At 42.6% G+C, this 27,782-nt stretch overlaps 1 protein-coding gene and 1 pseudogene across 1 annotated transcript in view; both read right to left on the bottom strand.

The window, feature by feature from the left end:
* The window catches only part of ITPR2 (inositol 1,4,5-trisphosphate receptor type 2), a 482,081-nt gene that overhangs the window by 151,269 nt on the left and 303,030 nt on the right, over positions 1-27,782 (bottom strand). The window lies entirely within an intron of this gene.
* Positions 15,379-15,513, bottom strand: LOC143964692 (U2 spliceosomal RNA; annotated as a pseudogene).

The following is a 27,782-nucleotide window of genomic DNA, read 5'->3' as shown; positions in this document are numbered from 1 at the left end:
AGACGGGAAGAATGAGCCAGATTTGTCTGCCTCTTCCCAAGGTCTGGCCTTTAAAGGATAATAAATGAAATCAGTTGCAGGGCGTGCGTCTCTTCTGACCTGTGTGGGCTGACTCGGCGGCGAACGCCATGTAGGACACACAGTTACCATGGAGACAGCACACGACTTTAAGTGTAGGAGTCAGGCATTGTAAACACGACGGGGGAAAAAAAATTCAGTCTCCCCGACCAAAAAGACACCCTGAATCTGCCGCAGTGTCTGGACTGTAAACTCTGTATACAAAGACAGATACCAAGTAATATATCGTTAAAGGGACAAAATTACCATTTTCTGTTATATTCAGGACTTTATATAATGTATATAAGTGTATATACTGATAGACTGATAGATAGATAGATAGATAGATAGATAGATAGATAGATAGATAGATAGATAGATAGATAGATAGATAGATAGATAGATAGATACATTTTAGATTGAATTAATTATCGATAGAGTATCTGTATCTTACATTGTAGAGTTGTACAACATTAGTATCTTGCTAATCCTAGTTGATAGGAAGTCTACCAGACAAAGTCTTGCAGTCTTCAATAACATGAAATGTCCACAAAGCTCGTAATCTTTATATTTTTTAAACATAAACATGTTATACTTGCCTGCTGTGCGCAAAAATGCAGAGCAACCCCAATCCTCCTCTTCACGGGTCTACCGTCGGTGCTCCTCCCCCACGCCAAGTGCGACAGAGTGAGGCTCAGTCCCCCCCTCCTCACTGGCTGTGATTGACAACAAGGAGAGCCAATGGCTCCTGCTGCTGTGTCTGAGCCAATAAGGAGAGAGAGAGCCAAGAGAGCCTCACTCTTGTGCACATTGCTGGATGGAGATCAGACTCAGATAAGTATTTAGGGGGGCTTGGGCGGGAGAATGCTTTAAGGTAAAAAAAAACTTCTGTTTTTAGAACTTTAATTTAACTTAGAAAAAATTTAAATCAATTAATACTCAGTGACCCTTCAATGACAGTACTTGTTCAGGCATTTCCTGGTATAGGGTGACAATGTTTTGTTACTTTCTACCAATTGTGCTTCTGTACTGTAAGCCCTTGTACACACGGTTAGACATTCTGACAACCAAATCCGTTGGATTTTGTCAGACGGATTCTGTCCGAAACTGTTGCATACACACAGTCGGACAAAGTTGTCGGAAAATCCGATTGTACATAACCTGATGACGTTAATTCGTTAGGAAGGGACTACGTTCAGGCTAGTAGCCAATAGCTTTGGTCTAGGAATTTGATGTGAGCATGCGTGGCACTTTGTCCGTCGGAGTAGGCTACACATGATCGGAGTATGTCCGATCGGAGTATTTTGTCGGAAAATTTTACCGGCAAGTTGGGAAAGTTGGTCCGTCGGATATTCTGATGGAAACAGTCCGATGGAGACCACACACAGTCGGAATATCCGACCGTGTGTACAAGGGCTCACACAGGCCTCCAATGGAGACTAAAAGTGGCTGTTACAGCACCCATTAAACAGACATGCCCCATTGTTGTCACATCAGGAACCCTATTTATGCATATTGTGCATGTAGACTGGAATTGGCTGCAAGGAGGCTGCAGCCAATTAGTAGCACTGAGGGCTGGTTCACATCAGATGCTTTCCAGTGTATTTTTTAAACACATGCGGAACACATGTACAACAATGGCCATGTAAACCAATGGCCCTAGTTCCCACCAGTTCGTTCAGTTCTAGTGTCTTCCGAAAAAGTACAGCATGCTGCAGTTTTTTTTCCGCTGGAAATTCATCAAAACATGTCTAAAATCATGTAAACACCGCTATGTACAACCCCAATTCTACAAAAAGTGGGGATCCTATGTAAAATCCACATAAAAACAGAATGCAGTGTTTTACAAATCTCATAAACTCATACTTTATAATGATAAAATTTACAATTTTAACAAAAAAATAAGGTAATTTTTAAATTGATGGCAGCAGCATGCCTCAAAAAAGTTGTGACAGGGCCATGTTTACCACAATGCAGCATCCAAATGGAGGTAAACCCCAGTCATGGAATATGAGCAAGGCACATACAGTGGGGAGAATAATTATTTGATAACCTTTCTAGCAGACCCAATCACTACCTTACCCAATTTACTCCAAGATTTCGCTCAATTTAAAACGATAGCGAACCTCCAAATTAATTTCAATAAATCCAAGGCCCTCAACATTACGCTACCCGACGCAGTGCTGACACAATGCCAAACAAACTTTCCCTTTAGTTGGGAAAAACATGCCATCACATATTTGGGAATTCAATTACCGACTAAGTTATCAGACCTGTATCCCCGCAATTATCTACCACTACTTAACTCCATTAGGACAGACTTGCAAAACTGGAAAATTCCTACTATCTCGTGGTTTGGGAGAGCGGCCATTCTAAAAATGAATATCCTCCCCAGGTTCCTATACCTCTTACAAACGATTTCAATCACCCTTCCCTCCACGTTTTTCACGACATTCAAAACTCTCTGCTCCCAATTCGCTTGGGCTAACAAAAAAGCTCGTATTAAGTGGGAGACTCTGACTCTTCCCAAATTACAAGGGGGTCTGGGAATCCCAGACCTACGAAAATATCAATGGGCATGCCAATTGACCAGAATCGTGGATTGGCACGTCCACAGACAGAACAAAGGCTGGGTAGCGATTGAAGAGGCATTTGCTCACGCACCGATACATCTACTCCCTTGGATAGGCACTGACCCCACTCTGACAACACTCTCATCACACCCTTTGATAAGCACTACACTTAACACTTGGAAAACAGTTTGTCACAAAACAAAAATTTCTTCCACACATGGCCCGCTTACCTCATTAGAGTACAATTCGGAATTCACTCCTGGTATTCAAGCGCCATATACCACTGACGACGTTCCTAGAGATTACGTGCGAGCAGGGTCCTTCTTTGATAAAGGTAGAATGCTCACATTCCAATCTCTACTGACTAAATTTCCGGACAGAAAGATACCCTTCTTTAATTTTCTTCAAATCAGACATTTTTTACTCAATAAGTACCCCGCAAATACATGGTGCAGGGAAATGACTCCGTTTGAACAGCTTTGTACTAGGAAAACTCCACAGAGACATCTTATTTCTGAACTTTATGCTATCCTCTTTCCTACTACAAATGACTTAGTGGATTCGGTGCGCGCAAAATGGGCGTCGGATACAGGCCTGGAACTGACACAAGATGATTGGGGAAAAATACTGATAAATATTCACAAGGGTTCTAGGAATGTATCCGTACTAGAAAACGGCTTTAAACTCTATTCCCGATGGTATAGGACCCCGGATATCTTACACAAATACTACACGACGGTACCCTCATTATGCTGGAGATGTGGTGAAGCAGTAGGAACTATCTTGCACATCTGGTGGGACTGCCAAGCACTTAGATCGTATTGGCAGGCAATCCACCAACTCATCTCTACCATAACAACCTTTACACTAGACTTCACGCCTGCCCAATATTTACTTCATCATACAGCCATGACCCAAAGTCACTACAGAAAATCCGTTGTAATACACTTAGTTAATGCAGCCAAAATGTGCATTCCGGTTTATTGGAAATCTACTACTCCTGTATCAAGGATTGGATACGTAGAGTAAAAAGGATAATGGAAATGGAAGAAATCACGCATCAAATCCTTGACACCTCACCCAAATTCACTAACACCTGGGCATGTTGGATACACTTCCAAACATCGGAAGAATATAAGCGGTACATGATTGACTGAAGGTTTGAACTGAGGGTTGCTTCCATCTGATACTTTAGAGGGCACCCCACTCTATGACAAAGCCACGTATTGCTCTTAGCATATAAACTTATACCTACCCTCCCCTTTCCCTTCCTGCCCCCTCCCTGTATAATGATGCTGGTCATCACTTATTCTACTTATAGAAATATAACTATAGCTTACACTCTAGTTGCAGCGAACAATTGGAAGAGTTGTAGAGGCATTTTACCGAACTACTCGCCTTATGCAGCAGGGGGTACTCCAGTTGCTAACTTCTTCCACCCGCATAAAGGTTCTACAAAGTTAGATATTAAAATTACTCGCACCTCGTAAGAGGAGAAATACGTAAACAACTATTTGACAACTCGTTGTTATGTTAGGAATTAATACTACCGTTGTTTGTTTGTAACAAATGTCATGTACCTACTGCTTCTGCTGTATGTTTTGAATCTCTCAATAAAAAGATCTTGAAAAAAAAAATTATTTGATAACCTGCAGATTTGAAGGGTCTATCATTTTTATCACAGGTGTATTTTAAATGACAGAGACAAAATATCAAGCAAAAATCCATAAAAAAACCTATGATACAAATATTATAAATTGAGTTGAAGTTCAGTGAGTAAAAAAAAGTGATTGATCCCCAAGCAAAACATGACTTGGTATAGAAACCCCTATTGGCAAGTACAGAGGTAGGACATTTCTTGTAGTTAGTGACCAGGTTTGCACACATCTCAGGAGGGATTTTGGTCCACTCTTCTTTACAGATCTTCTCCAAATCCTTAAAGGGGTTGTAAAGGTTTGTGTTTTTTACCTTAATGCATACTATACAGTAAGGTGAAAAAACACCTGTCAGTGACAAGCCCCCAGCCCCCCCGTTTTACTTACCCGAACCCTCGAACTTGTCTCATGGGGCGCACCAGCTTTCTGCTAGTGGATTCTCAGCTGTTGATTGGATAGATTGATAGCAGCGCAGCCACTGGCTCCCGCTGCTGTCAATAAAATCCAATGACGTGGCCGCCGGGGGCGGGGCCGGATGCCGAATGCTGGACTTGGGAGTGCGCCCACAAGATAACCCCCTGAGAGAGTGCTTCTCCCACGGGGTTATTGGACATGGGGAGGACCTGAGAGAGCCACCGAGGGATCCCAGATGAGCAGGTTCGGGGCCACTCTGTGCAAAATGAGCTGCACAGTGGAGGTAAGTATGATATGTTTGTTTTTGTTTTTTTAAATGAACCTTTAGTATCACTTTAAGGTTTCTTGGCTGTCACTTGGCAACTCAAAGTTTCAGCTCCCTCCATAAATGTTTCATTGGATTAAGGTCTGGAGACTGGCTAGGCCACTCCATGACTTTAATGTGCTTCTTGAACCACTCCTTTGTTGCCTTGGCAGTATGTTTTGGGTCATTGTCATGCTGAAAGATCCATCCATGACCCTTCTTCAGTGTTCTGCCTGAGGGAAGAAGGTTCCCATCCAAGATTATACAATACATGGCCCCATCCATTGGATGAGAACCTTCTTACCAGCCAGAACGCTGAAGATGGGCAGCATGACAATGACCCAAAACATACCGCCAATGGAACAAAGGAGTGGCTCAAGAAAAAACACATTAAAATCATGGAGTGGCCTAGCCAATCTCCAGACCTTAATCCTAGGTAAAATGTATGGAGGAACCTGAAACTTTGAGTTGCCAAGAGACAGCCAAAAAGCCTTAAGGATTTAGAGAAGATTTGTACAGAAGATTGAACCAAAATCCATCGTGAGATGTGTGCAAACCTGCTCACCAACTACAAGAAATGTCTTACCTCTGTGCTTGCCAACAAGAGTTTCTCCACCAAGTACTAAGTCATGTTTTGCTTGGGAATCAAATACTCCTTTTACTCACTGAACTGAAACTTAATTTATAGCATTTGTGTTTTGTGCTTTTTCAGGATTTTTGTTTGATAATCTGTCTCTATCATTTAAAATACAACTATGATAAAAATCATAGACCCTGAATTTCTTTGTAAGTGGGCAAACGTATCTCTCTCCAAAGCGCTAATTGTTGTTTCTCGCTGGTGCTTTGTTCCTCTGTTATCAGCATGTGTCACTTCTGAGAAGTTTTCCCGACTCTTGAGATAAATTTGTGTTGGGAGGGAGGACAGCTTAGAATGGAGCTTGTCTATTCAGAACACAGTTCTTCTGCTATGTGGGGGGGGGGGGGGGGGGGTGACTTTCCTCCAATCAACTCTCACACACTATTACTACAGCCTCTGTGCACCCTGATAGATGAAGCAAGATTTTAACACAATCTGCCCTTTTTAAGGGTGCAGGGAAAAGAGGGCTGCAGATAAACAAGTAAAACCTATGTCGGAGGATTTGATTCATCTCTGTGTATCATCTGAGGCTGTTCACTTCACTGGATATACTGTATGTAAGGGTTTACAATCACTTTAACATCACTCTAAACATCTGGGAACTAAGCAGACCAGTTGCTGGAGTTTTTGGGAGATCGATGCTGTCCCATTCTTGCCTGATATAGGATTCTAATGCCGCAGCGGAATGTCCAACAGCAAAAGTCTGACGGAATCTTTTCATTGTATATTGCGATCGTGTGTATGCCTCATCTGACTTTTTTTTACGAAAATTCAGACGGACCTAGAAATAGAACATGTTTTAAATATTTCCGACGGAACCAATTGCTATAGGGAAAACCGCTCGTCTGCTGTTCTGACGGACCAAAAACTACGCATGCTCTGAAGCAAGTACGAGACAGAGGCTATTGGCTACTGGCTATTGAACTTCCTTTTTCTAGTCCCATCGTACGTGCTGTACGTCACCGTGTTCTTAACGATCAGACTTTGGTGTGATTGCGTGTACGCAAGACAGTTTCAGCGGAACTCCGTCGGAAAAACCTTTGGAGTTTATTCCGACGGGAAAACTGGTCCTGTGTACGCGGTATAACTGCTCAACATTCCTGGGTCTGCTTTGTCACATTTTTCCGTTTCACGATGTGCCAAATATTTTCAATTGGTGAAAGGTCAGCATTGATGGTGCATTTCCAGATGTGCAAACTGCCCATTCCATACACACTAATACACCTCCATACCATCAGAGATGCAGTCTTTTGAACTGAGTGCTAATAACAAGCCAGAAGATCTTCTCTTTAGTCCGGAGAACAAGGCACCCATGGTTGCCAAAAACAATGTCAAATTTGAATTAGTCTGACCACAGAACAGTTTTCCACCTTGAAACAGACCAATTTAAGTTAGTTTTTTTCCTAGGGAAGATGGTGGTGTTTCTGGATTATGTTCAGATTTGGATCCTTCTTCGCATGATAGAGCTTTAACTTGGATTTTTGGATGGCACAGAGAACGGTGTTCACAGATAAGTATTCCTGAGCCCATGCAGTGATGTCCATCACAGAATCGCGTCTGTTTTTAATGCACTGCCGTCTGTGGGCGAGAAGATCACGGGCATCCAATATTGCTTTTCGGCGTTGTCCCTTGCGCACAAAGATTTCTCTAGGTCAGTGATGGTGAACCTTGGCACCCCAGATGTTTTGGAACAACATTTCCCATGATGCTCAACTACACTGAAAAGTGCATGAGCATCATGGGAAATGTAGTTCCAAAACATCTGGGGTGCCAAGGTTCTCCATCATTGCTCTAGGTTATCAAAATCTTTTGATGATATTTGTACTGTAGATAGTTATATATTATATTATTAAATATACAGTTGTGCTGATAAGCTTACATACCCTGGCAGAATTAATTTCTTGGCCATTTTTCAGAGAATATGAATGATAACACGAAAACTTTTCTTTCACTCGTGGTAAGTGGCTAAATCCATTTATTATCAATCTTTTTAAATCATAATGGCAACAGAAACTACCCAATTGACCCTGATTAAAAGTTTACATACCCCAGTTCTTAATACCGTGTATTGCTCCCTTTGACATCAATGACAGCTTTTAGGTCTTTTGTAGTATTTGTGGATGAGGCTCTTTATCTTCTCAGATGGTAAAGCTGCCCATTCCTCTTGGCAAAAAGCCTCCAGTTCCCGTAGAACCCCTCATTTTCCACTTCCTGATTAGAGTTTGAACACTGCTGATTGGCATTCTCAATTCCTTGGATATCTTTTTATATCCCTTTCCTGTTTAATACAGTTCAACTACCTTTTCCCGCAGATCCTTTGACAATTCTTTTGCTTTCCCCGTGACTTTTCCCCATGAACAAATGTTCAGTTCACTAAGAATTGTGCGGTAAATAACTACTGTGGTAAAGTTTTGATAATGCAGTAATTGCCACATATTTTTATGCGGTAATTTATCGCATTGAGCTGGTTGCTAAGGAGTGGGCTGCCGCATCCTTAACAAAAGATGGGTTTACTGCTGACAGCTGAATATAAAAGAAACATACTGGCAATTAAATATAATGAAAAAAAAAAAAACCCTTGTGGGGTCCCCCCCAATACATACAAGGCCCTAACAAGGCCCCCCCCCATGTGAATGAGTATGGGGTATATAGTACCCCTACCCATTCACCAAAATGTGAATACAGTACAACATTTTTGACAATTCCTTTATTAAAAAATATATATATTTTTTCCCTTGATGTAGATTCATCGCCAATCACGCCACCACCGCCAGACCTGAAAAAAAACTTTGCTTGCCACGAACGCTCCCACGGTCTGCCTGCCCCGCCGTGTGACATTTCCTAATTAGCTGTGGGGCAAGGCCACCCGGCGATGTCACTTGATGGCACTGTCCCCTTGTGACATCACCAACCCAGCATGAAGTCACAAGGGGGACGGTGCCATCAGGTGATGTTTCCGGGTGCCCCTGCCCCATAGCTATTTAAGAAATGTCACACGGTGGGGCAGGCAGACCGCTGGAGCGTTCGTGGTGAGCAGAGCTTTTTTTTTCTATTTCGGTTCTGCCAGTGGTGCCTGCGTTGTGATTTTTTTTTTTCATTTTTTTCATAAAGGAATTGTCAAAAACTTTTGTCTTTTTTCACTTTTTTGGTGAATGAGTAGGGATTCCAATATACTCCCCACCCGCAGGGCTTGGTATGCATTGGGGGGGGACTCCATGCTGTTTTTTTTTTTCATAATTTTTAATTCCCGGCATGTTTTCTTTACATTCAGCTGTCAGCATGAAAGCCACTGACAGCTGATGAGTCATCTGTTGTTAAGGATGCGGTGGCCGGCTAGCCGCTCTAGCCTGCTCCTTAGCAACCAGCTCAATGCGATTAATTACCGCATGTAGTAATTACCGCTCAATTGAACAAGCACTGCATTCATTATTTAACGCAAAATTCAAAACTGATTTAACGCAATCGTTATTTTAGTGCATTTTATTTGCTGTTACTTAACTCTTAGTGAATTGACCCCATGTTGCTGCCATTAATTTCAAAATTACTTTTTTTTCTTTAAATGGTACATGGTATAGGTATGGTATTTAGTAAAATGTTCTCAGTTTAACCACTTGTCTACTGGGCACTTGTACCCTCCTTCCTGCCCAGTGGCACTTTGAATGACAATTGCGCATCATCAGCGTCAGCGTCATTTAACACTGTACCCAAACAAATAAAAACTTTATTTTGGTGGTATTTAATCACCGGATTTTTTTTCCTAATAAACAAATACCGAAAAAAAAAGGTTTTCATAGTTTAGTTATAAAATTTTGCAAACAGGTCATTTTTCTCCTTCACGGATGTGAGCTGATGAGGTTGCACTAATGGGCAGCACTGGTGGGCAGAACTGGTAGTCGGCACTGATAGGTGACACTGATTGGCAACACTGGCGGGCACAGATTAGCAGCACTGGTGAGCACACATTGGCAGCACTGCTGGGCACACATTGGCAGCACTGCTGAGCACTGTTTAGACTGCACTAATAATCAGGACAATGATAGTCGGTGCCATGAATATCACTGTACATGTCCCTTGTAGAGAATCTGGTTATCAGCTCTCTTCTCTGATCCTCATGCTGTCAGCATGAGGAAAGGAGTGCCGATCACCGGCTTCTATTTACATCCGTGATCAGCTGTGATTGAACACAGTTGAACATGTGGAAAAGAGCAGCTGATTGGCCCTTTACCTCAATCTGTGATCAGCCCGTGGTCACTGTGATCACAGAGTGCTACTCCCGTGCACTGCAGCAGGCACACGGTGACCGTGATCACCGAAGGCCGCCATATGACGGACTCCCAGAACTAGCCGTTATTTGGCTATAGCGCGGTCAGCAAATGGTTAAACATTTGATATGATTTTACACAGCGTCCCAACTTTTTTGGAATTGGGGTTGCAGAATATAAAAAAAGGGGAACAAAATGCACTGGAACACATTGGGGGTTATTTACGAAAGGCAAATCCACTTTGCACTGCAAGTTCACTTGGAAGTGCAGTCGCTCTAAATCTAAGGGGTAGATCTGAAATGAGTGGAAGCTCTGCTGATTTTATCATCCAATCATGTGCAAGCTAAAATGCTGTTTTTCATTTTCCTCAAATGTCCCCCTCGGATCTAAATAACCCCCATTGAAAACATGTCAGAATGCATCAAAAATGTGTGTAAATGTGTATGTAAAAAATATGTAAAAATGTGAAAAATGTTTGTAAATGCGTATGCAAAAAAGCATCCAAATCGCTGAAATTGCAGTGTGAACAAGCCCTGAGATGCATCAAAAATGGAAAAAAAGGGCAATTGTTTCACATGTGTGTGTGGGGGGGGGGGGGGGGGTGTGGTTTATTTACCAAAGGCAAATCCACTTTGCACTACAAGTGCACTTGGAAGCGCAGTCGCTGTAGATCTGAGGAGGACATGCAAGAAAAATAAAACAGCATTTTTGCTTGTACATGACTGGCTGATAAAATTAGTAGAGCTTCCCCTCATTTCAGATCTCAGATCTACAGCGACTGCATTTCCAAGTGCACTTGTAGTGCAAAGGGGATTTGCCTTTAGTAAATCAACCCCAATGTGCTTTAGCAAACTAAATGTTAGGCTTTACGTCTACATTAACCCCTTCATGGCCAGCAGCCGCGAGAGAAGCCCCAGTCTACTCATCATCCTACACTAACCTGCATTTATCATCCGTCCCCTCTCTCAGCCGCTCACCACAGGCTGCGGTGACGAAAGGTGTTAATTGATAATCAGCGCAATAACTCTCTTCCCAACATCTCCCAAAGAACAGAAAACTTTTCATCTTGCTCGCATGGAAGAACGAAGATACATTACAATTAATAGCATCTCCTGAATTTTACCCAAAGTGCTTCATCATGTGAAACCTGGCGAATCATCTGCCATGCTAAAGTGCTACCTACTTTAAAAAAAAAAAAAGAAAAAAGAAATCCTGAATTTACAATTTACTAAAACAAGTGCCTCATTTTTCTGGGAAACATTATTCAATATCCATATTATTTAAAAAAAAAAAAAAAACCTTCACACTTAATGTCATCTCTCCGGATTGCCTAGATGTGATTTAGAAGAGTTTACAAATTGCGCTCCTTTAACCCTTCGCTGGGGCTCCTAAAGCGCCGCCCGTCACGACTCCGCCACTGCAATCAAGCCCTGTCGTTAAGCAGCCGGCAATCACAAGGGATTCTGATGAATCTTTTTTTTTTTTTTTTAGATGGTGACATTAGGGTGGCTTTGTAGTACAATCAGAGGCAAGCACTCGACTTTCTAATTACGGCTATGCGAATATATATTCGAGCGGGCAAAATTAAGAGGCCACTGTTTTTTTTTTTTTTTTCATTTTTAAGCATCTGCTTCTATCTAATCATGCTTTTTCTACCTGTCTAAACTTCAGGAACAAAGTAGCAAAATAGGCTTAAAAGGAACATGCTGATAGTTACAAGTGCAACAGTTTTATTTGTGGCTCCAGTGTGTGACTCCCCCCACGCTGGCATGTTAACGAGAGCCTGTCGCCAACTTTGCTGGTAAATACATAGAGAAGTATTAACGAGGAAAGGGGGTTGGTGGGACTTTATATGAGGTAATGACGCAGTCATTAACCTCCATCCCTGTATTATATATAAAAGAAAAGCAAAGAGAGCGGGACTTTCCATGAAGTACGTGAGGGACAGGATAATCTATTCATTTATAGTAGTGAACATATCTATGATATATAGTATATATTTTATTCTATTTTGTAGCACATTATTAATTCATAGGTAACTATATTTCATTATTTAATAAAGTTCATATATATATATATATATATATACATACATACATACATATATACATACATAAGTAGATACCTGTATAGTTGGAAACTACTCTAATCCCTAACATTGAAGAGGGATGAGAAAATAAACAAAATTAAAAACTTTATTTTACATGGATAATGCACAATTTGGGACAGTCCATACAGATAGGTAAACAAGGTATATAGACTGGAAATAATTGATACAGTAGAAATTATACTGATATGACACATAATTGGAACACGATGGTGGCTCAATGCGTTTTGCGAATTAGTGTCGCTCATCAGGAGCAAGCATGTATTGTATCTAGGGTATCCAAGTGTTGATGGCATGGTAGTATGGACCATGCGTCTCACCATATACAGAGAACGTACCCCCCGGGAGCTGAGACGGAGTGTTCCACGACGGACAGCCCCCACAGGCCCCACCCAGGATGGACAGGCATCAGGCAGTGAATGATGTGTAGACATGATGTCAGTGACGAACTGTAACTGCTATCCAGGCTTAGAAATATGTGGTGTGTGTTGTCCTGTGAAGTGAGAACTAGCTAAATTCCATATACACATAGAGAAGTATTATTTGTGATTTTTGTGCAAATGCTGAGACATTACTATTTTTTTAAAAAGTCCTGAAGCATCTGCCTCATTTTCCCCCATGGCACCTGCGGGATATTTTGAAGTAAGCTATGGAAGCAGTCACTAGAGTGCAATAAATAAAAAGAAAAGTCTAAAGCCACGTACACACGACCGGACTTTTCGATGGACTTGGTCCGGCGGACAATCCGACGGACTTTGCAGCTGAGGTCCACCGGACTTTTAAACGAACGGACTTCGAGTCCGACAGATTCGAACGTGATGACGTAGAATAAAGAAGTTCATAGCCAGTAGCCAATAGCTGCCCTAGTGTTGGTTTTAGTCCGTCGGACTAGCACACAGACGACCGGATTTTTCGACCGTACTCGAGTCCGGCGGACAGATTTGTAACAAGTTTTATTTCTAGGTCCACCAGACTTTTGGGAAGAAAAAGTCCACTGGAGCCCATACACAATCGAATTGTCCGATGGATTCCAGTCCACCAGACCAAGTCCGTCAAAAAGTCCAGTCGTGTGTACGTGACATTACAATCTCCTATACTATGGCAGAAGTCCTCAATATATATATGTTTCTTCTTCTCTGGTGCTATGTAGCACTTTCTTGTGATATGCAGTCTCTTGTTATGTTCGATTCCCACTACTGTGTTTTTTGATGCATTTTGCAGGGATTTTTTTTTAACATGAGTTCCTATGGTTCACATTAATGCAGTTTTGTCCCTCTGCGTTTTTGGAAAGGGATGGGGACTTTTTTCCTGCAAAATGCAGCGTTTTGCATGTAATAGACTTTAATGGACCCACATCCAAAACGCAAGTACCGTGTTTTTACATCGATTTTGCCACGATTTGTGTGTTTTTTTAGCTGTACATTCACTGCAGGTAAATGGTCGCTAAGAATTGGGTCGGGAAGCTGGCCATCACGTCCTTAACAACCGACGAGTCATCAGCTGTCAGTGGGCTTCCCCGCTGAATGTAAAAAAAGAATTGCCGGCAAAAAAAAAAATTGTGAAAAAAAACGGTGTGGGACCCCCCCCCCCAAAAAAATCCATACCAGACCCGTGGCACAGACAGGTCAGCGGGACGCAGCATCGGAGGAGGGTTAGCGGCAGAGGAAGAAGAATACCAGACAAAGAAGACAGAAGAAAGAAGAAGAGCAGAAGAAGAAGTGGGAGAAGGAGAAGACCAGTGGAGGAAGATGCAGGAGAAGATGTAGGAAGACCGGAGGAAGAAGAAGATATTTTTAACAATAGACTTGTCAAAAACTGTCTACTATATTTTTTCACACTACACTTTTTTTTGGTGAATGGGTAGGGGTGCAATGTACCCTATACTCATTCACATGGGGGGGGTCAGGATCTGGGGGCAAGGGTTGTCGGGAAGAGGCCCCTGCCCCAAAGCACCCACCCCCCCCCCATGTTGAAGACATGCAGCCTGATATGGTTTGGGCGCTCGCTCGTCCCCTCCCTTTCCTGACCATGCTCGGATCAGGGTCTGGTATGGATTTTAGCAATCAGCTTTATACAGTGTGAAAAAAAAAAATCTCAGAAAAATTGCTGGAGAAACGCGTGTCCAAAAATGCGGCAAGCACTGTAAAACGCACTGCAAAAGCACTTAAAAGCAACATGCATAGATGCAAATCGAGCCTGACATAGGATTATTTAAAACAGGCTTTGGGTAGCATTGTAGATAAAAAAAACCCTACCCACTAAGGCACAGGTATTCCAAAGTGACCCACCTTTCTCATTGCAAAGCAGTCTTTTGTTAGACCTGATTCACATCTATGCATTTTTAGTGCTTTTTGCATTTTGCAGATTTGCACTGCAGTCCATTTAACATGGTTTCCCATGGAACACGTTCTGTAGTGCAAAATCTGAAAAATGCACTAAGAATGCATAGGTGTGAATCAGGCCTCACAGTAGCATTTAGGTTGGGTTTAAGATCAGAATATGGACAGAAACTCTGCAGGATCAGGAACACTAACTGCAATTCCCAATTTTTAACAAAGCAATAAGCTCTTGGCATGTACCTGTCATCCTCTGTACTCTTGCAACATGGCAACAGTCCACAGTACTGTCTTGCCTTGTGTTGGCAATCCTCAGCAGTCTATCGCCTGACTTAAAGTGGAATTTCAGTCATTTTTTAATCTTTTCATCTATTAAACCCTCTGCCCTTGCTATTTTAACTTTGGGTAGTAAAACCTTTTTTTTTCTGAAAGTAAATCTTATATAGCTCATTGCAGCCAGACTCAGTGGAGGGAGACTTCTGCAGCATATTTAACAAATACAGAATCGCAGTATATATAAAATAATATGCAAAGTGGTTGGAGGGAAGCTTCAGAATGGCAAACATGTTTTTATTACAAATGATGTGAGCAGACTGCAGTTCCTCTTTAAGAATTGTCTCTTGAAACACAGTAATAAAGTAGGTTTTAGGGAAAGTAGTAGTAGCTGCCATGTGACAGCGCTTTCTTGTGACATAGCAATCTCTTCACAGTAGTAGTTAAAATTAGATTTTGGTAGAGTTGTAAGCAGTAATGCTACAGAGCACTTCAATATATCAAAGATATATCTTTAGGTTATCACTAGAGGGATCACTAGCAGGACGTCCTGATTCCTCTATACCGATTTTAAGTTAGAAGTATCACTAGGAGGAAGAAAGTCTTGATTCCCCATATAGATTTGTAGTTATCACTAGAGGTATTACCAGCAGGAGGAAGGAGGTCCTGTTTCCCCTATATAGATCTTTAGGTATCACTAGAGAGATGCTCAGCTGGGGGAAGGAAGTCCTGATTTCCCTATATAGATCTTTAGGTATCACAAGAGAGATCCCCAGCAGAAGGTCCTGATTCCCCTTTATAGATCTTTAATTATCACTAAAGGGATCACTAGGGGGAAGAAAGTCTTGATTTATATCTACTACACTTGATCTTAGCCAAAAGGCAGAGAAGCAATGCCAATATAGATATTTCGTTATTACAAGAGAGATCACCAGCAGGAGGAAGGAGGTCCTGATTGCCCTTAATAGTCCTAATTTATCACTAAATGGATCACTAGGAGTGGAGGAAGAAAGTCTTGATTCCCCTATATACATATTTAGTTATCACTAGAGGGATCCTCAGCAGAAGAAAGAAGATCCTGATTTCCCTATATGAATCTTTCGGTATCACTAGAGGGATCACCAGCAGAAGAAAGGAAGTCCTGATTAGTCTATATAGATATTTAGTTATCACTGAAGGAACGACCAGCAGGGGGCCCTGATTTGCCGATATACAGTATATATTTTGTTATAACAAGAGGGATCACCAGCAAGTGAAAGGCGGTCCTGATTCCCCTATATAGATCTGTTATTAGACCTCATTTAGAATACTGAATTTGATTCTGGAGGCCTTAATTAAAAAAAAAAGAATATTGATAAGCTTGACCAGTGTAATTATGCTATAAAATCTATACCTGAAATTCAGCTTTAAGGGTGTAAAAAGGGTTCAGGAGGGCAGTACTTTCAATATGTACCGTATCTAAGATCAAGAAAAACACTTCTCATGAAGTTGGAATTTAAACACGCTTAGGACAAATACAGATCTATACTCAGACTAAAACATTAAAGAATATGTAAACTCAATATTTCATATCTCTGATATGTGGCTGTTGTACCATGTACTTGTATTAAAAAGTATCTTCTTCTCTTTGTTTTGCTTACTTTGTGTGCAATCCCTAGTGTTCCTTCCAGTCCCTCTGCTTTCCTATTAATAACTGACCACACTAGGCAGGAAAACACACCCGTTCTCTAGCTGTACTGAAATCTCTGCCTGCTCTTCTCCAATGATCAGACTTGTCCTGACACCCTCCCCCCTTGTACAATCTTTCACTGGGAAGTTCAGTGTGCTGAAGGTTCTCCTCCTCTAGCTCTTGCAGATGAGAACAGAGGGAATGTGATCTCGCATACAAAAGGGGAGGGGGGGAGGTACAGTATTTATAATGGTTGTAGATCTCTTGTAACATAGCAGTCTCTTGTTAAACAGCAGCAGTTAAAGTGAATTTTGCTTAGGGTAGTAGGGTTGTAGAAAGAAACTATGTGAATCAGGCACAAGGATTGCCATGTGATAGAATCTCTGTTTATGGGGCTCAGCAACTGCAATTTAAGAAATGTTTCTTATACCACAGCAGTCTCTTTTAACACCCTAATAGTTAAAATGTGTTTGGGGAGAGTTGTAGAAAAACTCTGCAGAGCAGGTTTGTATGACATACATTTCTAGACATTTGCATGTCCCTACATTTCCGCAAGGGCCCACACAGTCAGTTCATGATTGCCACATACGGAGGAATTGAACAAGGTTTTCAATGCTTTTCAATTAAGTAAAACTACTTGAAATTCAAGGCCAGAAATAAAGCCACACAAACAATAAGAGAACAACTATTTCTGCCCAAGCTCCCAGCATCTCTCAAGCATCTGTTCAAAGATCCTCTTTAAAACCTTTTAATGACGCAACTTGCCAACGTACCCAAACACCTGGCCACAGCGTGCATGATGGTGTTACTGCGTTCCAACCAGGAGCACGTGGCTATACGATTCAAGAAGACGGAGGGAACAAGGGAGAACAGGGAGGGGAAAGAAATAGAGAGAAACGAGGCAAAACAGATGCCAATAATGAAGAGATTTATCTTGGTCCTGGCAGCCATACCGCGCGTCCTGGCAGCACTGCATCGAGAGCTGGCACCAGGAGGAGCCACAGAGGATCTCAGAGATGATTTAGGAGATAAAAGAAGCACACTTTGCTCCCACAGCGACTGGAAGATGCAGAGCTCGGCGGATGGTGCTGCTGACTTTGAAAAATGTTCCTGTTCGACCGGTGCTATGGAAAACCCTGACGGCTAGATTTATGGCTGTGAGCGCCGAGGCATTCATACCTCGGTGGGCCTGATATTTAAGAACGAAGGGGGAAAGATGTAGATTGCTTGTTCCCCTTAACCTGCAGAACTAAGGCAACAAAGCACAAAAAATATTGCATGAAAGCCAGTGTGAAATTAAAAATAATACTAGAAAAGCAGATTGTCACAGACTGGCGCAGAATCACCATCAAGTCCCCGGCCAAATAATATTTAGGTTGCTCTGGAGGGAGGACGTTGCGAGCTACGAAAATAAATCAGGAGCAATCCAATTTATTTATTCGTTACGCTGCAGAGACAAGTTAGAGAACCCAGGCCATATAACTTACCGGAAGATGTGTCACACTCACCTGATACTTACCATTAACCTTTTCCATCCAAAAATAGCATGTGTTGCTAAGCAAATGAATCTGTGATGAGATAGGTGAGTTACGGTACATGAAAAGGGCCCACTTGTTATTTTTCCTGGCCAGCCTCATCCTTAAAAGATTGCATCTTAATATGCACTAGTACTCATACACCAAAAAATGATTAAGACCCTTTCACACTGGAGGCGTTTTTCCGGCCGCTTTAGCACTAAAAATAACACCTGAAAAAAAGCCTCAGCTGCAATCCCAGTGTGAAAGCCTTTCACACTGGGGCGCTGCGCTGGCAGGGCGTCACAAAAAGTCCTGCAAGTAACGTCTTTGCAGCACTGTAGGAGCGGTCAATACACCGTTTCTAAATGGGCCCTGTCTATTGAAATCAAAGAGCAGTGCTGCCGAACCGCCGTTTTTCCGGGTGGATTTAACCCTTTTTCGGCTGCTAGCGGGGGTTAAAACCGTCCCGCTAATGGCCAAATAGTGCCGCTAAAAGGACGCTTTACCACTGACGCCCAGGTGCTGGTAGTGTGAAAGCACTCTTTTAGTTTGTATGTGAAATGTATTGAAACACTTCAAAGACCCTGCAAACTCTATATATAATATAGATAACAGTTGGGGTATATTCCTTAGCAGTCTCTTGTCACAGATCAGATGTACTCAACAATACCAAAGTTCTCCAGCACATCAGCACAGATATTCTAATTAAACCATTTTAAAATTTCAGGTTAAAGTGGTTGTAAATCTCTGAAATGAAAAATTAACAAAATATATCCCTTCTGTGTATATACTAAACTCAATCCAAAGCACCCAGTGTGGTTCCTATCTGTTCTCTCCTCCCTCTGCAAGAGTCACTTCTGAAAGGTTATGCCACAGAGTCCTGGGGATGCCTATCCCCCTCCAGAACTGAAAAGGTTAATTGTTTTCCAAAGAGACTGTGTAGGAGGGGGCGTGTTCATTCCCTCCACAGAGGTCTCAGATTACACTTAGCTACCCTTTCTGTGCAATGCAGTGTGTGACATCAGGTGCCCGCGCCCGCCTTCTAGAGATGAGACATGCTGCTTGAAATGTGTGCTTTAGATGGCCATAGAGGAGAAAGGCTGCAGATAAAACTGGTACAACTTATATAGGAGGATTTGTTCCTTCTCTGTGGCTATAAACTTCTGTGGGTATATGTAAGGGTTTACAACCACTTTAAGCCGTCTTCTGTTACGAATCCATAGTGAACAGGTGTCTCTTGTCACATGTCAGAAGTTATTAAGCAGAATGAGTCCTGATCAATCTCTGTCACAGTTTGGCAGTCTCCAGTTGTCTTCTGTATCATAGAAAATGGGAAGATAGGAACAGTGCTCCATACTCTCTTGTAAAGGTTACTTGTGTTCCTTTTCAACCAGGGTACCTTCAGGTTTCTTCAGGAATGCCTTGGCCAGCTTAGTAGTCCTCAGCAGCTTAGTGTAAATCTGGACACAGACGGACTGAAATTTGGCAGGTTTAGCAGGGAGTTTCCGAATTTTCAGTCAGTGTTGCGGCCATCTTTGCCCGACAGAGGTTGATTGTTTCCTGTGGCGGCTGGTGCTCAATATTTGGGGGGGGGGGGGGCGGCGGAAAACCAACGCCACCCCCGGGAGACGAAAGGGAAGGCAGCAATCCCCTTCCCACACGGGATGGACGGGAAGGTGGCGATCACCCCCTGCGGGAGATGGATGGGAAGGCGATGATCAGAAGCTTTCTTACCTTAGGCAGATGACAGGGATCTGGGGTAGGGCTGCTACTCCTTGCTCTGGGCCGTTCTTTCTCCTCCAGGCAGAACAGAAAGTGGGTCCTGAGAGTCAATTTACCTAAGAAGTCCTAAGACTTCTTGGCCAATTGGGTCTCAGGACCAGCTTCCTGATTGGCCAGTAGGAGAATCAAGACAATAGCAAATATGAATTTGCTATTGTCATACAACTGGGTTGGCTCTGGGTCCCGAGCTCACCCTTTTTTGAAGCCAATTTGAGCCTCAGGCTCTAATCACGTGCGTCAAAAAAAAAAAAAAAAACCCATTGGAATCCATGCGTCCGGTACCCTGCATGTAGACTAGGGGCCAGGCGCATGGATTAGGGGCACGGTGCACCCTATGGACGGACCACTGATCGTTTGACTGACTTTTGTTGAAGGGACAAGCAGGAAAACATTTGTCAATCAGCAGCTGCAAGTCCCACTGTCAGAATACAAGGTCCTGGCAGGGGGGATTCCTCCACCCTCCACGAGAACAGGGCTCAGCAGTCCCTTGTCACACTTCTACAGTGACTTACATCATCAGCAGTCCCTTTAGCATGGAAACAATGTTTGCAGTCTTTTGTCCAATGTTGGCAAACCTTAGCAATTACATGTTGACATTCCTTAGCAGTCAAAAATCATCTTCATCAGTCTCTTGTAACAGTGTTTAGCAGTCTCGCATGTTAGACAGCCTAGTTCAAAATGGGATTAATGCTCATCAGTCACTTGTCACACATTGGCAGTACTCATCAGTCTCTTATAACACAGCAATTGCCCTCAGCAGTCTCTTGGCAAGTGTATGCCTTCCCTAGCAGTCTCTTTTAGTGTAAAAACAATAACAGCAGTCTCTTTTTTTCCATGTTGGCAATCCTCAACGACAGTCTCTCATCAAGTGGTGGCAGTCTTAAAGCAGTATTAAACCCAAAACAAAAATATATATATATTGCAGTTTATCAATCCTAAGATGTGGCTGCATTTGTTTTCTCTTTTAAGCTTTTTCCCTCTGCTTTCACCTGGTGATCCAGCCAGTAACACACCCTCTGTATTAAGAATGCCTGCACTCTGGATGAAGGAGAACAGGGGCACCTTTGGACAGCAGCATTGCCAGTCTGGAGGGAGGGGAGTGTTAAGCCTCATACACACGATTGGACTTTGTGCAAACGTTCCTGTGGATTTTTGTACAAAGGGCGTCGGCCGAGAACTTGTATTGCATACACACGGTAGGACTTTTTCAGCCAACTTTCATCAAATCATGTGTTTTTTCTGCTCTTTACCGCCACCTTTGGTCAACTTCTGTATTGTTGTCTGATCTTTTGCATTGGTTCTGAGCATGCGTGTTTGTACTTTGTACAAAAGTCCTATGGTTTTCTGTACACACAATCAGACTTTGCTCCATCAGACTTTTGTTGCCAGAAAGTTTGTCCATTCGCACAGCCAACAAAAGTCCGATGAAAACTGAAAAAGTTTGTCCGATGGAGCGTACACTCGGTTGGAAGTTGCTCCAAAACAGCTAATTTGCATGTTTGTTGTCAAAAAGTCAGATCGTGTGTATGGGCCTTTAGATGTATTAGCAGATTTAGATACTCTAAGCCCTTGTACACACGGTCGGAGAATCCGTCGGAATGTGTCCTATCGGACTGTGTCGTCGGATAATCCGACTGTGTGTGGTATTCATTGGACTGATTCCGTCGGAATATCCTTCGGACCCAATTTTCCAACATGTTGGAAATATTTCCCGACCAACTGGGCCGATCGGACATACTCCGATCATGTGTAGAGAATGTAGTCCCATCGTAACGAAATTACGTCATCACGTTCTGAATGTAGTCCCATCATAACGAAATTACGTCATCACGTTCTGAAAGATCGGATTTTTCGCCAACTTTGTCCGACCGTGTGTATGCAACAGTTTCGGACAAGATCCGACGGACAAAATCTGACGGGCAAAATCCGACGGATTTGGTTGTGGAAATCTCCGACCGTGTGTACATTGGCTAAGAAAGTGAAGCTTGTCACACTTACCCCTAATGCAAGGTGGTCAGGCACTATAGCTGACTTATGTGTTCTTCTCCTAAAGCAGCCCCCTTTCCCATAAGGCAAGTAGGCCTACTGGTACTCAGGTGCCACCAGGTCTTATACAAAATGCTATACTGCCTGGCCACCATGCCAGGGCAGATGTGTACTGAGCACAGCAAACAGGTACTAATGCAGCCACCACATCTAAGAATTGGTGGGCTGCAATATAATAAATGACTGCTTTTTGGTTTAATACTGCGAAATAGTCCTTTGCAGTCTCCTTATAGGTTGGCAGTCGTTAGTGATAGCGTCTTATAAGATGAGGATTTTCCTTAGCATTATCCTGTAATTTAGGAGTAGTCCTTAGCAGTCTTTTGTTAGTCTCTTCTCAGTGGTCCTCTAAACCTAAAACATAGGAATTGCTTTCAGTAGTCTGGTATAACACGTCATCAGTCTCTATTATTGTGGCAGGTCTCTTATTAAACAGCATAGTAACTGGGCTTCCAGTCTCTGCAGTATGGGTCCAACGGAAGGTACATGCACTGGGTTGCAGGTAGCTCCCCCCTCCTCCAAAGAGTTTCCCATTAATGTGAAGGCTCATATGAAAGCTGCCTTCTTAAGCCTCATACACACGATAGGACTTTGTACAAACTTTCCCTTGAATTTTTGTACAAAGGGCGTCGGCCCTGAACTTGTATTGCATACACACAGCAGGACTTTTTCAACCAACTTTCACCAAATCATGTGTTTTTTTTTTCTGCTCTTTACCGCCACCTTTGGTCAACATCTGTATTGTTGTCTGATCTTTTGCATTGGTTCTGAGCATAGGTGTTTGTACTTTGTACAAAAGTCCTGTGGTTTTCTGTACACACGATCAGACTTTGCTCCATCGGACTTTTGTTGCCAGAAAGTTTGTCCGTTCGCACAGCCAACAAAAGTCCGATGAAAAACAAAAAAGTTTGTCCGATGGAGCGTACACACAGTCGGATGTTGCTCCAAAACAGCTAATTTGCATGTTTGTTGTCAAAAAGTCTGATCGTGTGTATGGGCCTTTAGACTTTTTGGAGATATGCTAGCAACAGGACAATGATATCCAGAGAACATGACAGAATTCACTAACCCAGAATTGTTATTCTGCAGTTTTAATTTGTATGATGTTTCCTTTAAGGGAGAAATAAAATCCAATAGAATCAGGAGCAGAGCTCAGGATTTTAATGGTTCTGTTTGCTCCACCAAGTCACTGGCAGATCTTCAGCCTGGAGACACAGAAGGTGTTAACAGGTCACTTGTGATTTTAGGATTCCTGCTGGTAACACCGCACTTGCTGCCAAACCTGCCGACAAAGAGGTCTTTCACCGAAGCCCTGAGAAAGCCAGAGCAAGCACTCGTGCCGGCCTATGTCCAACTTACACACAGAAAAATAAAACCTTACAAGCACTCCATTTGTGAACCTGAAGTAGTTAGAGGTACACTATGGTCCGGTGGTAAGATTTTGCATTTAAACTGACTCAGGATAATCATTGATTGATACAATTTTCATCTTCTGCAGAGGTCTGTTGTGTAAACTTGAAAATAACACCTATATGCTCCTGTCAGACATTCCATTCCAAAACCATGGCTACTAATATGGGGTTTCCCCTGCCCACCCCACCCACATTTCCAACAGCTCCTTCACTTATTTGATTGAAGGATGTCGGGGTGCAGCGGTGCAGACAGGGTGACCCACAGCTTCATCAGGAACCACCAAAATGTCCTCTCTGTATGGCCAGCTAACCCTCTATGGTTGTTGGTCTTCTTATCTTCTGAAGAGCCTACAGTTGGCATCTACATAAATAGAGACGTGTGTTTTCTGTGGTTCCAGCACCACTCTCTCTGAACACACACAAGACCGTTGGATGCAGGTTGCACAGCAAAGCATCATGTGACAAGAAGCTGTAGTTCTGTTTAGAGGTCCTGTAAAAAACACCTATTGAATCTTCCCTCCCATGGATTACTTGTAATCTCAGATGCATTTGTTGTCTGCCTTTAGCACAGCTACACCTATCCAAAACCAGCAGATAATTGACTAATGTTTCTTACCTGCTCTTTAAAGTGTCATTAAACCCACATTAATAAAAACTATAAAAAATGGTGTATTAAATGCTGTTTATATTCACTCAGTCACAATGGGATTTGTTTTCTGTAACCTGCAAAAAACTGGTTGATTCTGCTGTTTTTTGTCTCTCCCTCCTGTCCATGTCCCCAGCATACAGGTGAGAATTTTACAGAGCAGTGGTGGCAGCTAGTGCACATGCTCAGTTTTCAGTGTATTTTCTACCCTGAGCATTTCCTCCTTATCACATATGAGCAGCCCATTTGACTATAGAGTCATACATGAGGGCGTATACACAGTGACAGTCTACTCCCTCCCTCCTCTTCCATGCCCACTAACCAGCTAAAGACAATGGGGGTGGGATATTACATGTAGATTAATGGAGGCTTCACCTCCCTGTTATTCTAAGACACAGACTGGAGGGTTGTGACACAGCCTGTGACTGGCAGAAATCCGCCCACACCATGTTACTTCCGAAAAATATTAAAGAATTGATTTCAATCACATAATTTGTATGACAATTTAAAACAGTTTATTGATGATACATTTTTTTTACTCTGTAATCCAAAGGCTGTTTTTTTTTTTTTTTTTTTATGTGACTAGTAGCAGAGGATTAGAAGCTCCCCCTGCTTATGTTTCCCTGCAGACAGGCTGGGAAAGATCTGGGTCATGTGACAGCTGTATATCAATTAGGAAAAAGGTACTTTTTTTTATTAAGATAATTACAGTGCCATTATCCACAAACAGAATGAGAGGGGATACTGTAAATTCAATTGTGTGTGTTTAGTATCACTTTAATAGAACCCTTTCACAACTGCTGTGTTAAAACCAAACTCCAGCCCAAACTTTTTTTTTTCAGTTTTGGATTAAGTAAGGAATCCTTGTCAGGTCAGTATTTCTGCCTGTGGTCCAACTGGGAATTGTATCCTCCCTTCTGTTCCAGTTAAAATACTTTTGTGTTAAGAGAAGGGCTCATGCTCATGCGTATTGTTTTCCTACATTTGAAACGCATGTCAAACGCACATGACTGGTCAGAAACTGCTTTGATCTGCTTTTCATTTCTTCTGATGCAGCATGTCCTATAGAAGTGTATTTGAATGGTAAACGAGGCAGATCAAATGCAGCCTTTTACTATTAAATTAACGTTTCTCAAACTCCTTACACAATGGAACCCTGGAAATAACTTTCAGGCCTCAGGGAACCCTGCTAATATTCTGATATGTACACCTCATGGTACATTGCCACGAACAGCAAGTCGGAGATAAAAGAAAATATAAAATAACAAGACAGTTGACATCCTCATATTTTACAACCGATGCTGTTCTATTCCACAAAATAATTGTATTAAAAATAAAATGATGCCTTGTCCTGAGATTACTACTTAGCGCTGTACTCATTTGAATGAGCTTCTGCTGGATAAAGGTCTTACATTTCTTACGTAATTGTGATGGTTTAATTCTTGCATCCTGTACATTTTATAAAAAAATAAAATAAGATCGAATAAAGTATGTTGCTAATGATAAAGCACATTTGAAGTCATAGAAATAGATATGCTTTTAGACTTTGCAAAAAAAATAAAAAATATGAGTAATAAAATGACCAGACGAGAACTTGATTATTACTTGATTACGTTTACAGACAGTGAAAAGGGTGTCACATTACATTGGGGGTCATCGCAGAAGGACCCCCTTATGTTGGTGGTCAGTGGAAAAGTGCCGCATTAACCTGGTGGTCAGCAGAGAAAAAACACCTTACACCAGTGGTTGGTGGAAAAGGACCCCTTACATTGGTGGTCCATGGAGAAGCCCTCTCCTTACATTGGTGTTTGATGGAAAAGGACTGTCTTGCATTAGTGGTCAGTGAGAGAAAAGCCCCATTACATTGGCAGTCAGTCCAGAAGGGCCCCATTACATTGGCAGTCAGTAGAGAAGGACCCCCCTACAATGATGGTCAGTGAGAGAAGGGCATCCCTACAATGATGGTCAGTGAGAGAAGGGCCCCCCTACAATGATGGCCAGTGAGACAAGGGCCCCATTACATTGGTGGTCAGTCCTAAAGGGCCCCATTACATTGGTGGTCAGTCCTAAAGGGCCCCATTACATTGGCGGTTAATAGAGAAGGACCTCCTTACAATGAAGGTCAGTGAGAGAATGGCCCTGTTACACTTGTGGTCAATGGAGAAGTCATTCTTACATTGGTGATCGGTGGAGAAGGACTGTCTTGCATTAGTGGTCAGTGATAGAAAAGCCCCATTACATTGGCGGTCAGTCCAGAAGGGCCCCTTTACATTGGCAGTCAGTAGAGAAGGCCCCCTCCCCCTACAAAGGTGGTCAGTGAAAGAATTCCCCCATTACACTGATGGTCAGTGGAAAAGAACCACCTTACACCAGTGGTTCATAGAGAAGGACCACCTTATAATGGTGGTCAGTAGAGAAGGCCCTCTTACATTGGTGGTTAGTGGAAAAGGACTGTCTTGCATTAGTGATCAGTGAGAGAAGGGCCCCATTACACTGATGGTTAGTCCTGAAGGGCCCCATTATATTGGCGGTCAGTAGAGAAGGAACCCCTACAATGATGGTCAGTGAGAGAAGGGCCCCATTACATTGGTGGCCAGTGGAAAAGGACTATCTTGCATTAGTGGTCAGTGAGAGAAGGGCCAACTACATTGGTGGTCAGTCCTGAAGGGCCCCATTACAATGGCGATAAGTAGAGGAACTCCTACAGTGATGGTCAGTGAGAGAAGGGCCCCATTACATTGGTGGTCAGTCCAGAAGGGCCCCATTACATTGGTGGTCAGTAGAGAAGGACTCCCATTACAATGATGGTCAGTGAGAGAATGGTCCCATTACACTGGTGGTCAATAGAGAAGGCTTTCTTACATTAGTGGTCAATGAGAGAAAAGCCCCATTACATTGGTGGTCAGTCCAGAAGGGCCCCATTACATTGGCAGTCAGTAGAGAAGGACTCCCATTACAATGATGGTCAGTGAGAGAATGGTCCCATTACACTGGTGGTCAATAGAGAAGGCTTTCTTACATTAGTGGTCAATGAGAGAAAAGCCCCATTACATTGGCGGTCAGTCCAGAAGGGCCCTATTACATTGGCAGTCAGTAGAGAAGGACCCCCCTACAATGATGGTCAGTGGAGAATGGCCCTATTACACTGATAATTAGTGGTCAATATGATGAATGCTCCTTACTTTGGTGGTCAGTGGGCAGTATGTCGACTGTTGAGTAACAAGATCACTGGTATCAGTGGTTACTTAAGTGGCAGGAACTTCTCAGTGTTCAAGGAACCCCTAACAATCTCTGGAAGAACCCTGAGTAAGAAAGACTATATTAAACACTGCTTTTTCCATGCTAATGTGTTTGATTAGCGCTGCATCAGAATGATGACAGCTGTGTTTGACAAGAATGCCCATCAGCATAACCTCTAAGCAGTGTGGATCAGGACATACCTACTCTATGCAAAAAAAATAAAAAATTGATATAGATATACTTAAATTTAGATATACTTTAAGATACATATTTTTGAGAAGTTCAGCTAGCTCTTTTACATAAAGAAAACTTTCATGTCTTTCAAAAGTCTGTTGGCCCTTTAAATGAAAGATAGAGAATGCAATATTCTCGGGGCTGTGATGGAGACCCGTTACATAACGTTAGCCCCCACGCCCTCGCTGAGTCCGTATTGTATACAAACACACGGCGGATCAGCAACAATCCGCGTATTCATGTGCAGCTAATAAAGCCATTTGCTTTCTAGCGTAGAGCGGGAGAGGGGAGAGAAGAGAGCTTATCTCATGCAGAGTCACGATCGTTCAGAGCCGCCTAATTGAATTTCAGGGCCAGGAGCATTGCACAACACGTGATGTGTCTCCAGTGAAGCGCGGTGCCAGACACTGCGGGCGTTACATAATCACATGCTGTTGTTGCCGGTTGATTTGGGGGGGCAGCCTCATTCGCCTCATCGACTTGGCAGTCTAACATCTCCTCCAACCGTGCCCCGAGGCCCGAAATCCGAACACCCCTCTTCACATGTGCAGTCACATGTCAGGCGGCGAGGAGGGGGCTTTGCGCACAGTGGCAAACAAGGACGAGAACAAGGCTCAGTGT

Source organism: Lithobates pipiens, unplaced genomic scaffold, assembly GCF_037356315.1.
Source record: "Lithobates pipiens isolate NorthernLeopardFrog02 unplaced genomic scaffold, aLitPip1_a1.2 Scaffold_8, whole genome shotgun sequence".
Lineage (NCBI taxonomy): Eukaryota > Metazoa > Chordata > Amphibia > Anura > Ranidae > Lithobates > Lithobates pipiens.
The sequence above is the reverse complement of the archived record's forward strand: the minus strand, read 5'-3'. Positions and strand labels throughout refer to the sequence as shown.